The sequence below is a fragment of the Sinocyclocheilus grahami genome, unplaced genomic scaffold (genome assembly GCF_001515645.1).
Source record: "Sinocyclocheilus grahami isolate Dianchi unplaced genomic scaffold, SAMN03320097.WGS_v1.1 scaffold403.1, whole genome shotgun sequence".
In the NCBI taxonomy this organism is placed as follows: Eukaryota; Metazoa; Chordata; class Actinopteri; order Cypriniformes; family Cyprinidae; genus Sinocyclocheilus; species Sinocyclocheilus grahami.
The window spans coordinates 403,758-418,571 of NW_015505582.1; the positions used below are offsets into that span (position 1 = coordinate 403,758).

The 14,814-nt window shown below is 37.2% G+C and overlaps 1 protein-coding gene across 2 annotated transcripts in view; it reads left to right on the forward strand.

Annotated features, from left to right (window-relative positions):
- Nucleotides 1-5,220: 5,220 nt before the first annotated feature.
- LOC107550634 (mitogen-activated protein kinase 6-like) overlaps nucleotides 5,221-14,814 on the forward strand; it is a 32,411-nt gene continuing 22,817 nt past the window's right edge. Inside the window, exon 1 of one of the 2 annotated variants that reach the window (XM_016231964.1) lies at nucleotides 5,221-5,392. The gene's annotated coding sequence lies outside the window, so the exon portion shown is untranslated. Of the gene's footprint in view, nucleotides 5,393-14,389; nucleotides 14,519-14,814 lie in introns of those variants that run through there. The other variant, XM_016231963.1, reaches the window with a different exon arrangement.

Below are 14,814 nucleotides of genomic sequence, written 5' to 3' on the forward strand. Positions count from 1 at the left end.
GCTCTCCAAAAAGAACATTGCTGCCCATCTGCAGTTTGCTAAAGATCATTTGGACAAGACAGAGGAATACTGGAAAATGTTTTGTGGATGGATGAGGCCAAAATAGAACATTTTGGTTTAAATGAGCAGCGTTATGTTTGGAGAAAGAAAACACTGCATTCCAGCATAAGAACCTTATCCCATCTGTGAAACATGGTGGTGGTAGTATCATGGTTTGGACCTGTTTTGCTGCATCTGGTCCAGGATGGCTTGCCATCATTGATGGAACAATGATTTCTGAATTATACCAGCAAATTCTGAAGGAAAATGTCAGGGCATCTGTCCGAGAACTGAGTCTCACAAGAAAGTGGGTCACGCAGCAAGACAATGACCCCAAACACACAAGTCGTTCTTCCAAAGAATGGTTATAGAAGAACAAAGTTAATGTTTTGGAAAAATATGGACCTTCATCCAAATTGTCTGCGTGAGTCTATACCACTGTCTATACCAGCTGGTGGCAGTAGTCTACTTACGTCATTGAAAAAGGGAAATCGAAACTACAAATGCAGATATACAAACCATAAACAAAGCAGTGCTTGCTTACATTTTAAATCATGCTGATCAGTTGGTGTTCTGTTTCTTCATTCCAGATGGTCATGTCATTATGGAATTCTCAGGTAACTGATTTGCTAAGCTAAACAGCCAATCAGAGTGATCTCTCTCACCCATTGCCTGACGCCGATTCAACATGCTTAATCGCCCAAACAACCGCCAATAGGGTTCGACTAATGCGAAACACACCTGAAAAACTTGACTGACAGACGCTCAATGATGGCCCAACTTTGGCCACAATCACAATCTTTAGTCAATTTTACAATCCAAAACATGTCCAACTAAACCTCAGAATAAAATGCTAGCTAGACCAAATACATCCCTAAACAGAGAATATGAATTGGCAGAATACAGGAGCACTGATCATAAACTAAGAAAAGTCTTGACCATATACAGTACAGACTCTTAACTGTGTTAATGTTACTAATGGTTTGGCGATGTAAAGCATTTTACCATGCCATAAAAGTTACTTAAATCTTGAATATAGCTTAAAGGAACACTCCACTATTTTTGAAAATAGGCTCATTTTCCAACTCCCCTAGAGTTAAACATTTGAGTTTTACCGTTTTCGAATCCATTCAGCCGATCTCCGGGTCTGGCGATAGCACTTTTTCTATGCAGCTTAGCATAGATCATTGAATCTGAGTAGACCCGGAGATCGGCTGAATGGATTCGAAAACGGTAAAACTCAAATGTTTAACTCTAGGGGAGTTGGAAAATGAGCCTATTTTCAAAAATAGTGGAGTGTTCCTTTAAGACTAAAAAAAAATTAAATAAAAATAAAAATCATGCAATGTTATTTATTATATTTTCTCATCAGTCATATTGAAAACAGTGAGGTTAAATTAAAATTATTACAGCAATAAAGCAGATTTGGTTCATAAGTGTATGTGCTGTAGAGGCTAAGATAGTTTATGGCGTGTCAGCATCACATGGCAGTGCTGTCTGGAAGGGTGATCACTCACAACAAAAAACCAAATCAGGCGTCCAAAGGGAACAGTAGAAGATAAAGCCTCCCTGGGCATGACTGCCAAGCATTCTCTCTCTCAGTCTCTGAAAGGGGATTGTCCAAAGGCTAAAGGAGCCGGACTGGCTACCTTTATTGGCCCCCTTGCTTAATTCCTGTTTATAAATTGCATGGTTAGTGAGTGCAAATCCGGTTACATCACAGAAAACCCAGATTCTGCTGTATCCCAAACTGCACTCGACTGCAATCAAACGCACGCAAGGATATGTTGTGACAGTGATGTCTGTCCCCAGGCAAGAACAGTGAACAGCGTTACATCACATAACCCAGTATGCAGCCAACAACTCTTTCACACAACTCACTGTCCCCAGTTCTTGTCCAAACTGAAAGATACATCTCCCTCTGACCCCAGACCTGCCCTTCCATCTCACCATCAATATTGTAGGCACAGACAGCTGTTTATCATTCTGTTTAAAAACACTGTTGGTGTGAAAGTATTTACAGGTCACATGGCATATGTAAAAAGTCATATGATCATTCTTCAATGTACTATAATCTCCAAGAAACACTTTATACGTGGCCGCTCTCCAGTATAAGGGCCTTTCCCTACCATAAATGCTTATACAATTTCCACTGTACAAGTCTGTGGTGCAGTGCGGCTCTGATACGGCCACTGAAGCTGATTGCGGCCACTCTAGTCAATGCTTGTGTTTATTCCAGCCGCGCCACGCACGTTTCTAAAGCGGCTCACTGTGCTGCTTCTGTAAAGATACATGCGTACGCCTCCTTTGAATAAATATAGCCAAAATCCGTTAAAATCCCACCAAAATCCGTTGCCATGACTTATCGCTCAACTATTTGGTATGAAGAGCACTGATTCCTCAATAAAACTCCAGACAGCATGTGCTCACATGCAGTAAACAGAGTGTAGTACACAGGTATCCAGCAAGGAGAGTCATGAGAGGGTGTAGGAGGCTCACTAGACCATAATAACTCTCACTGGATTATGTAAACCTGGAAACGCGCCTACTTATATTCTAAGAAGTTTTCTCTTATTCTTGGGGACCTATCAATCTGTCAAAGTATGTGTTCATCCAAACCTGTGATGTGTCATTCATTATCAGCAGCGGCATGCTTTGAAAGATAGACACAAACACTTTAAGATTGAAACATTGACTCTAATCCCAATGACCTTGAGGCTATCAGCATATTCGAATATGGGATGTGATTATGACCTTTTGTTTTATTCTGAGAAGGCGAGGAACACATAAACTTATTCCACATCTTTGCAGTTAAAGATTCATTCACTGCTGAAGGCTTTGTGTTCTCTGATCCCTAATTATCTTAACCAATGTTTCAAATCACTGACAGCAGTCTGAATTGTGATGAGGGGCTGGTGCAGGCCGGTACAGACCAAACTGATGCAGCCTCTGTAAATGAATGATTCACCGATGTCATCAGGGTCCTGAAAGGGCAACCTATTTCTGATGTCAGTGCATAAGACAGCCATATGAAGTGCTTACTCACCCTCACGTTGTTCCAAACCAGTAATCATTTCTTTCTAAACAGGGGAAATGTTGAAGAACTCTTTTTTTTAATTTGGTTTTGTTACTTTAGCATAATAAATTAATATGAGATCTGCGTGCAAACGGAGTAAGAATCTTTCAGAATGTCATTTTGATTCATTTCTGTTTTTGCTGACAGTAGCCAATACCTCAATTTTAATACTGAGTCACCCCAGTTTTTGTAAGGTTGCCACTATCTTTTGGTAGGCCTATATGGAAATATGTAATGTTGGCATTCTGCTAATATTGTGCTAATTTTTTTGCCTCTTGCATTGGCAAATGGAATTGCAAATATAATGATTTTTTAAAAATATATTCATTCAAAACATCTTCATTATTTTAGTTTAAATTATGATATATACAACTGGATATATAATTAAGTGTTGCTAATTTTTGTTATTAGCTTGTAGCATAGTTATCTATACTTCAAAACAGTAGCTTTAGTTAAGTTTAATCACTGTATGCCTAGCTTGTAGCAGCTTCCCCAATACCAAAATGCGGGCCATAGCTAACCTTAGGAGCCCAGATTACTTGTTTTTCTTCGTCATCTGGGCATGTAAACAGGTTGACAGTGCCTGGATCTTCAGTGCCCCTAGAAACAGAATACAGAAATCCAGATGGTAATAAGATTAATAATCACACGTGTTACAGGCCCACTGCCAACTATTTAGAGCCTTTTATTTTGATAACATAACACCCTTGATGCAAGCATCTGTTGGTGGAAATGTTGACCCCATGGACACACAAAACATATACATGCAGAGCTCACGGCATGACAGGAATGGAGAGAAAAACAGACAGATGATTAGCGAGGGGTAGAGAGAGGAAAAGAGATGGATTTCTGCAACATGACACACAATGACACACAACCCCCCATAACTTGTAACTGTATCACACCCAAGTATTTCTCAAGTATTTCTCTCCTGTAAATATCCAAAGTGTGGCATACGTTCAGAGTCCCCTCTGTGGACATGCTCAACGAAATAACAGCACCATTCTCAGAGCTAGAACCTCACAAAAACATATTGTGGTGGGACAATTGTACATTGATGTTTATATGGTACTGAATGATTATCACATGGACTACCACTGGATATGGTAGTCCAACAAATTATTAAAGTTACTACCATAAAGTTTCTTTGAACTCTTTTTGACCAATGGATTTCCTTTGGCCGATTTCACTTTGTATGTCAGGTACCAGTCTTTGGAATTAACAGATTTAAATGTTGCTCGAAATTACTAAATATTTAGTAAAAAATACTAAATAATGAAAAACACTTACATTTTAACAGCCTAATAATATGTGTATATAGTTATATATTTTATCAAGAGAATTAATATAATCCTTCAGGTCTCTACACTGTATAGTGTATAGACGCGCATGTGTATACTTAAAGTCAACATAAACTAAATTCGTTATTCGAGCGTAATGTACAGTATTGGAATGGGAAACCTTATGAACTTATTAAATCATGGAAATTGATCTTCTTATGTATTTGGAATGAAGTGGTTAAAAAAAATAAGGGGACTTGGTAACCAAAGCCAATTGGAATAATGAACTGATCACAATAAGATCACGTGCACTGTGTCAGACTAATTTATTATGAGAACTAATCATAAGTCATGCGATATGAAAAGGTGTGTCTGTTAAATTAATAGTTAGTCTGAACCTTGCTACTTCAGAACAGCATATTCAGCTGAAGTAATGTTTTGCATATGGTCATGTTGTACTAAAGCAGAAATGTAATTTTCCCTTTTATTTGATTCACCTCTAACTCAAACAGCAGTCAATCTGCTGCTGTCTATAAAAGAGGAAATTATAATGATCTTAGTTTGTGTATGTGCACCGAACACCCAAGTAGTTTGAATGACAGAAAGAAAAATGGGTAAAAAAGTGTGAGAAATAAGGAGAGATTGAAGGAGCAGGAGAGACAGTTGAGCATGAGAGAGAGAGAGAGAGCTTGTAGAGTGACCTGTAATAGGACTAGAGTTGGCGCTGACTAACAGAACCATACACAGAAGAAACTCCACCCCTTCTCTCTCAACCTATAACAGCCCACTATGGAGGCCGAGTCCAGAAACAGATGAGTGTTCTTCCACACCACTACCGCTCTGGACACCCTCTGGCTGTCTCTGTCGACCTGCTTTTAACCTCTCCATACTGGATACTGTCTTTTTGGATACTTTCTCTCACTTCTTTGACACTTTTGCATGGATTACTGACTTTAAAAAATGCATTCCCAGCTGTTGTTGGATGAATTCAGCCATGGTAAGTTACCTGTTTCACTTGTTTGAACCTTACTACTTAATTTGTAACACTTACTAATAAGGTGACTCTTATAAGATCGCTGACAAAGTTTCAGAGACCTTTCTCCTGGTGTCCTTCTCTCTTTGAGGACATAGACACTGAATGTTTGGGATGATTTATGATGAAAGGTTGGGAAGGATCCCAGAAAGAGGGTGCACATGGACAGCTTCAGAATTTAGGGGTGACAGGAAGGTCCTGGCATGGCTCACTTGTGCATAGCGAAACTTCAAAACTGTCATAACCAGGAGTGCATCAGTGACCCCTAAACCAGCACAGTTACAATTTACAGCACAGCTTCATCCAAACATAATTAAGTGAATGGCTGTGGCCCTGTGTACATTGTAATGTAATAATAGGGCACAAAAATCAACTATTTGGTATGAAGAGCACTGATTCCTCAATAAAACTCCAGACAGCATGTGCTCACATGCAGTAAACAGAGTGTAGTACACAGGTATCCAGCAAGGAGAGTCATGAGAGGGTGTAGGAGGCTCACTAGACCATAATAACTCTCACTGGATTATGTAAACTATAGATCATGGAACATTCCTCAACGGCTTTATTGTTTTGATCAGTAGTTTCTCTGTGATGTCTGCGACAACTAAGGTAAATCTCTCTGAAGGATGGAGATGTCAATCATCAGAATGTTATGTAATTAACTGTGATGGTTGTAGTGGTAGCCTACTGGTTAATGATATGGGCTTGTGACCCAGGAACTATAGAGGCCATTGTGTCCTTGATTTCCCCCAAGGGAACTCCTGTACTGGAAGTTGTTTTGCATTAAAAAAAAGCATGTTAAATGGTGTGTAAATGTTTAAAACAGTGGTGTTAAACTCAGTTCCTGGAGGGCCGGAGCCCTGCAGAGTTTTTTTCCAACCCTGCTCCAACACACACACACCATGTAGTTTTCAAGTAAGCCTGGAGGATTTGATTAGTTGCATCAGATGTGTTTTATTAGGGTTGAATCTAAACTCTGCACACCTCCTTTATTTTGGTCTTGTGTTCATATTGTGGATAGATCATCTTGGCTGCATGATTTGTCTAAATCATCACAAAATGTAAACTCTATTATCGCATAGCTCTTATATATAAAGTTGGATATATGTTACATTTAACCTAACCTGCATACATGCAATACATTCATGTATACTAAATTACAAATATCAACTGCCTGACCTTTTATTCCCTCATAAAATATAACTATATTATCAGCTATTATACAACATATCTCAACTGTTTGATTGCCAGAGGTGTAAAGTATTGGAGTAAATGTATTTAGTTACTGTACTTGAGTATCTTTTTGAATACTTTGTAGTTGTACTGAGTATCAAAGATATTAGCAACTTTTACTCTCTACTTCTCTACATTTTTGAATGAGTATCTGTACTCTTTACTCCACTACATTTGAAATGAGTATTGCAGTTACACATTACATTTTGCATGGACCTAGTTTTTTCTGCAGCAGTTTATTTCTGCTACAAAAGACGTGATACTGCCTATTACAGGTCACTGAAAGTACTGCGTTTTGCCCTAACTCACCCAAACTTGTCAACAAGGCTACTTTATGTGAATGCGAGTTCCTTAGCAAGTATTTGTGAATCAGAGGTGTTTTAACATGCAGTAAACAGAGTGTAGTACACAGGTATCCAGCAAGGAGAGTCATGAGAGGGTGTAGGAGGCTCACTAGACCATAATAACTCTCACTGGATTATGTAAACTATAGATCATGGAACATTCCTCAACGGCTTTATTGTTTTGATCAGTAGTTTCTCTGTGATGTCTGCGACAACTAAGGTAAATCTCTCTGAAGGATGGAGATGTCAATCATCAGAATGTTATGTAATTAACTGTGATGGTTGTAGTGGTAGCCTACTGGTTAATGATATGGGCTTGTGACCCAGGAACTATAGAGGCCATTGTGTCCTTGATTTCCCCCAAGGGAACTCCTGTACTGGAAGTTGTTTTGCATTAAAAAAAAGCATGTTAAATGGTGTGTAAATGTTTCAAACAGTGGTGTTAAACTCAGTTCCTGGAGGGCCGGAGCCCTGCAGAGTTTTTTTCCAACCCTGCTCCAACACACACACACCATGTAGTTTTCAAGTAAGCCTGGAGGATTTGATTAGTTGCATCAGATGTGTTTAATTAGGGTTGAATCTAAACTCTGCACACCTCCTTTATTTTGGTCTTGTGTTCATATTGTGGATAGATCATCTTGGCTGCATGATTTGTCTAAATCATCACAAAATGTAAACTCTATTATCCCATAGCTCTTATATATAAAGTTGGATATATGTTACATTTAACCTAAAAAACAGTGGTGTTAAACTCAGTTCCTGGAGGGCCGGAGCCCTGCAGAGTTTTTTTCCAACCCTGCTCCAACACACACACACCATGTAGTTTTCAAGTAAGCCTGGAGGATTTGATTAGTTGCATCAGATGTGTTTTATTAGGGTTGAATCTAAACTCTGCACACCTCCTTTATTTTGGTCTTGTGTTCATATTGTGGATAGATCATCTTGGCTGCATGATTTGTCTAAATCATCACAAAATGTAAACTCTATTATCGCATAGCTCTTATATATAAAGTTGGATATATGTTACATTTAACCTAACCTGCATACATGCAATACATTCATGTATACTAAATTACAAATATCAACTGCCTGACCTTTTATTCCCTCATAAAATATAACTATATTATCAGCTATTATACAACATATCTCAACTGTTTGATTGCCAGAGGTGTAAAGTATTGGAGTAAATGTATTTAGTTACTGTACTTGAGTATCTTTTTGAATACTTTGTAGTTGTACTGAGTATCAAAGATATTAGCAACTTTTACTCTCTACTTCTCTACATTTTTGAATGAGTATCTGTACTCTTTACTCCACTACATTTGAAATGAGTATTGCAGTTACACATTACATTTTGCATGGACCTAGTTTTTTCTGCAGCAGTTTATTTCTGCTACAAAAGACGTGATACTGCCTATTACAGGTCACTGAAAGTACTGCGTTTTGCCCTAACTCACCCAAACTTGTCAACAAGGCTACTTTATGTGAATGCGAGTTCCTTAGCAAGTATTTGTGAATCAGAGGTGTTTTATATATGAGATGAGGACATGACTGCAGCCGGCAATGAGGCCCAAACCAGCACATCCACTGCTAGAAGGCTTCTGCTTTTTAATTTTACTTAACATTATTTTATTCATCCATTATACTGAAGAGACCTTTTTGAAGTACATTTTATTTTATTTTTTTTGCAATTTTGAGGTGTTCAGTTTTATTTGGTTTTAGAAAATAAACGTGATTGCTCTCCTCACAAATCAACTCTTTCTTGTTTTTGTTTCATGTTCTCTGTGCCTTGCCCTGGACTTTTATGTCACTTCCTGTCTCCCGTGGTGTTTGTAGTCAGTTTGTAGTCCGTTTGTTCATTGGTTTCCCTTGGTTAGTCTCCTCAGGTGTGTCTTGTCTTGTTAAGGCCTGTTCACACCAAGCACGATAACTATAAAGATAACGATAAAGATATAGTTCTAAAAAATCGTTCTCAATATTAAAGAATAGAAGAGTCCACGCCACAACTATAACGATAAAGGCACAGAGAAACTATATAGTTGGAATCATTTTCAGAACGATTTTTTGATGAATGATAAAAACATTGACAGCCAATCAGAATCAATCCTGCTATCACGAGTTTGAGAATTTAAAGCGGCAGACGAGTGTACGCTTAGAATAATCAGATGATATCGTCTGCTGGTGTGGACGATAATATATCGTTATCTTTATAGTTATCGTTCTTGGTGTGAACAGTGCTTTAAGCTTGTTAGCCCCCTGTGTGTATATATAGCCTTGTTTTTTTTTTAGTTCCTTGTGAGTTGTTGAATGTAGGCCTAATGGTTGTCTGTTTGCCAGTCATTCTGTTCTTTGTTCCCTTTGGTTTTTGTTTTTTGGCTTATTGTTTGTTCTAGTTTTTCCATTAAATACCTGCACATAGATCCTTGCCTCTGCATGTTTTCCGCAGCTTCTCCACAACGTTACAGTTTTTCACTGTCAAATCTCTTTGACTAGTGCATCTTTGAGCCTATATTTAGTATAAGTAAAATACTTAAGTACTGTTAAAATCAGATACTCTAAGACTTCTACTCTAGTGGTTTTGGAATTGGTGACTTGTAACGTGTAGTGGAGTAATTTTCACTGTAAAGTATCTGTACTTTTACTCAAGTATGGTTTTTAGGTACTCTTTACACCTCTGTTGATTGCTTGTATTAAAGTATATTATGGCCAAGCTCTAATCTGCAAATGTGACTATAAGGCATGAAGATATTAAGATATAAACCTCAACATTATGATATCATGAAACAGTGAGTACGTTTATATGGACAACAATAATCCGATATTAATAAGATTAAGACAATACTCTGATTAAGAATCTACCATGTAAACGGAGATTTTTGATTACCTTAATCCGGCTAGTAATATTCGAAGTAAACAGAAATCGAATTAAGACGTGTGGAGTATTCCTATTTTAGTCGCATTACTGAAGTGCAGTATAGATATGTAAACACCTTAATCACATTGTTACCGTCATGTAGGACTTTTCGCCGCATTTTGCGACAGGATACACACATGGCAGTGGTCAACCGTTTGACGGCAAATAAAGAGCTTCAACACCGCCATCGTCTGTATGCACGTACAAATAATTAACTGCACTTGCAGCTTTCATAAAATTAAAAATGAAACACCCAAAACTGTACATGGCATCATCACGAAGATGAACTATATGTTTATACGGGAAATTCCGGAAGGGACGTCGGATGGCGTCACGTGGGACGTAATGACGTGTGCCATTAATCGAACTATGTACTATAACATGTAAAACGGGAACATGAAAGGAATATTCTAAAAGCAACTCATGTAAACACCACACTCTAAAAAATGCAATCACATGTACAAACTACTAACAAGGTGTATCATAAATGAACAATTATTAAATTATTATTGTTATCAAATTGAACAACTGCAAACAGCAATAACTTAATTCATGTGATGTATGTACTTCTAGGCATCTTTGGTTTCCTCTTTTTGTGAAATTTAGATGGAAAATGTGTCACTTATCAAAAGTTGCTAAAAGTAGCCAAATAAAATTTAAAAATAACTACATTTGTTGCTAGGTGCTTTTGGAAGAAAAAGTTGCTAGGGTAGTCTGAAAAGTTGCTAAATTTAGCAACAAAATTGCTAAGTTGGCAACACTGGTGGCACAGACACACCAACAGTTAGATTTCCATAGGACCAAAACGAGATGGCAGATGTTATTATTTATTTATTTTTAAATTAATACATTTTATACCATATGGCATTTAAAATTGATGTCTTGCAGAATTTCCATGCTGCTCGTCAGTGACTGGAGTGCTCAGTGTTATTTTATTAGCATTGATACACTATTGTAGTTTTTGTTCATATTTTTGAATTTGACATTTTGGACATTTTATGTTTTTACTTACATTTTTTTTTTATCGTTTTTTTATAGGCCTAACTAAACAAAAATATTGGCAACTAGTTGAATAGGTTTAAGTTTTTTACGTTTGATTTCACTTAACGTTTATTTTGTCTCCAGTTAAACAAAATAAATAAATAAAGTAATACTTCATTCATAATTAATACATAATACAGTAATGACAGTACAAAGACAGTAATCTATCAAATGTGTATAAAACGTGTGATATGATGAATAGGGCTCACACATGGCAGTGAGAAATATGGTGCTACTCTAAACAGTGTTGCCAATTTAGCAATTTTGTTGCTAGATTTAGCAACTTTTCAGATTACCCTAGCAACTTTTTCTTCCAAAAGCACCTAGCGACAAATGTAGCTATTTTTTAAAATGTATTTGCCAACTTTTAGCAACTTTTGATAAGTGACTCAAACGATAAAAAGGCACACATTTTCCATCTAAATTAGACAAAAAGAGGAAACCAAAGATGCCTAGCAGTGCACACATCACATGAATTAAGTTAATAATTATTAGGTGTGTTCGACTTGAAGCGGCGCTGCGCAGACCGATCAGTGTATGACATCAAAGTACCGTGAGAGCTAATAGAGAGCAGACGGACCTGCATGATTTCTAATCGCTCTCGCGGTGCTTTGATGTCAAACACCGATCAATCTGCACAGCACCGCTTCAAGTCGAACACGCCTATTATGATACACCTTGTTAGTAGCTTGTACCTGTGATTGTTGATCAGTTAGTAGATCAAGAAAAATGGAAAAGGTAGTAATTTTCCAGGACTTTATCCATTATCTGTTGTAACCCTGTAACCCAAAAACACTAAATACAGTGCGGAATTTAAAATGTAGGTAAAAAAACCCTGTGAAAAATCAATATGGAAAATTTCTTCATATTAGCATAGTAGACTATTTTTGACAGGCTTTTCTTAGAGTGTAGCATACTAACAAACTACTAATACACTGCTTAAAACTAATTGTTCCGAATGTGCTAATAAAAAAATTGTACTAGCTAATAAAAAAACCTTAAATTGTAATTGTTCAAAAATGTGTAAGTGTTCAATAATTTAATGTTGTATTTAAAAATACAGTTATTTATATTGTAATATTATTATATTATGCATTTATATGATTTTACGAACAACTCGAAATGAACATATATAAATTATATTTTTTGCTGAGATTTGATGCAGTGACACAATTTTGCACCGTGATGCCATCATCGCACAATGTCATTTAGCAACTTTTAGCAACAAATCGACCTTCCTTTAGCAACTTCCCATTAAAATTAGTTGGCAACACTGACTCTAAAGCGCAGTCATAGTGCGGCATAGAGCACATGGGGGTCCATCTATCCATTCATTCAGCACTAGCACAGGACATACAGTCCTGATTATCCTGCAGCTTAGTTCAGCTACATTTATTAGTGTGTTTAACCCGTGTTTGTTGCCGTATCAGTCTGGAGGCTTGTGAACACCATGGTTTTTAGACAGCTCGTCTGCGGTGATGCTGCAGCATCATCATGCGTCCTGCGGTCAGACCTTTGCTCATAGCCATGAAGACACTCGGATAATAACCATAACGTGATTTCTGGAAATAAAGGAAACGGAACAGGGAGGGAGCGACTAATCGACCCAAATGCAGTGAGTAGAGCTGCATCAGAACATGCTGTCTGTACACCAGATAAGAACATTATAGGATGTTGTTGTTAAGCCACTCTTAAAATGGTCAAGGGTAGCCTATTTTAGGCGATGAAATTGTGGAAAGATAAGTGAAAATGGATAAACTGCACATATATAGAGTACATTGGATTAACAAGAGAAATAAATTAATTAACAAAGAACGTAAGCAAAACATGAAAGTTCAAGATATATCCCAAATCTAACTACATCACCACAGACCCTGAACTAGGCTATTATCAGCTTTAATGGCGATAGATCTTGAACGATGGGAACATTGAGATCTGAAGCAGTCTCAGTCCCTGCTGAGAGATCCAAGCATTCATTGACACTTGCAGGACGTTAAAAAACTAAGCAGACCTGGACAGAACAGAACGATCCTGCTTTAGAAGTGTCAGCATCTGGAGTTAAACTTCCCTGAAACAACTACTAAAGCAAATAGGTTTAGCTAACAAGCAAGATATAGGCTATGCACAGTGTTGGGAGTAACGCATTACAAGTAACGCGAGTTACGTAATCAGATTACTTTTTTTCAAGTAACTAGTAAAGTAACGCATTACTTTTTAATTTACAAGAGAATATCTGAGTTACTTTTTCAAATGAGTAACGCAAGTTACTTTTTTTTCCAATTTATTGATTGACAGCTCTCCTGTCCCCATGCTGAGAGAAATCAGATGTTACTGTAGATCTAAAATAAATATGAATATGCATTAATTCATCTCACTCTCTCACAAAAAAACACACAGATTCAGTATTCCTCAAAATGAATAAAAATAATGCAACTCAGAATATGATGCAAACCTGCAATAATTAAATGTTAAACAACACAAATATGCTTTATGTATTTAATCCCATTCTGTTAACCAATGTCTTTGCTTCTGACCTTCGATGATCCAGTTCATCCGTACTAATAAGCACAACTCTTTTTTTTTTATTGCTGAAGTGTGTTGAAATGTCTTCTTCTGCATTCTACTGTACGGACGTGAATGCACTTTTCCTTCAGCCTGAGGCTTATTCATTTCACTCTTGGTGTGAAAAGGCTTTTATATATTTGTAGAATATTGAACTTTTTTATTTTAAAAACAAACAAGCAAGCCCTGTCCGGATTTAAAAAGTAACGCAAAAGTTACGTAACGCATTACTTTCCATAAAACGTAACGAAGTACCGTAATTAGTTACTTTTTATGGAGTAACGCGATATTGTAATGCATTACTTTTAAAAGTAACTTTCCCCAACACTGGCTATGAGACCCTGCAGCAGGTTCTGCATTAACTCCTAATTTAACTGGAATATCACACACAAGATGACATTTGTGATAACTGTAGTCTACAGATTATTGTTTATTAAACAGCGTAATATATTGTTCAGGGGTTACGCAATATAAATCAAGCTTAGGCTATTATTATAAAATGTAAAATGCTTTAAAATACTTAAAATGTGTTTAAAATATTTAGTTATACACTAGTTTTGTGATAAGAAATATTGCAATATTTTTTTAAACATATTGCTGTGTTTGTAGGTGCTGTTGTTAAATTAAAAATTTGATTTACCTAATTACTTATTGATTTCACAATTTCATGTGCTTTGATGTGATTTCAAGTACTCTGGCCCTTCATGGATTTTGTGGTCACTGCAGTGAATTTCAATTTAATATGAGTTTGAATGCGGCGCGGTTCCCATAGCAATAAAAGAAGCGGGAGGAGTACCCGAGCGTTGCCCATGCGCAGTAAAGCTTCAAAGAACAGCGCTTAGAAGCGCAAAATGCGCATGCGTAGCCGCGCTTGTTCACACAGCGCTTCAACTCAAGAGCTTCACTCGGCAGTTTGTGAGGAGGGTGTGCTGGTAGCGCATACAAACCTGACCAAGAACGGTTAGGAATAAAACATACATGACACTCGTGAGAAGTGTAAGTACACGTTTTATGTCTTTACTTTATATATGAGCGCGTCTGGGGCGTAAATGTGGCTATTTGAGTAGGTTAAAGGGTTTATTTGATCAGCTGAGGGCGGCGCGGTGATCAGCCGTGGCACAATATCCTTCTTTGTTCAGGTAACGCGTTGAAGCGCCTTAAAACATCAAGATTTAACACATAAATCATTAGAGGACACTCTTTACTCGTATGTAAGACATTAGTATGGTATATTAAAAGTTAAATTTCACCATTACCTGGGTTATTAATATTTTTTAAAACATGATTTTAAG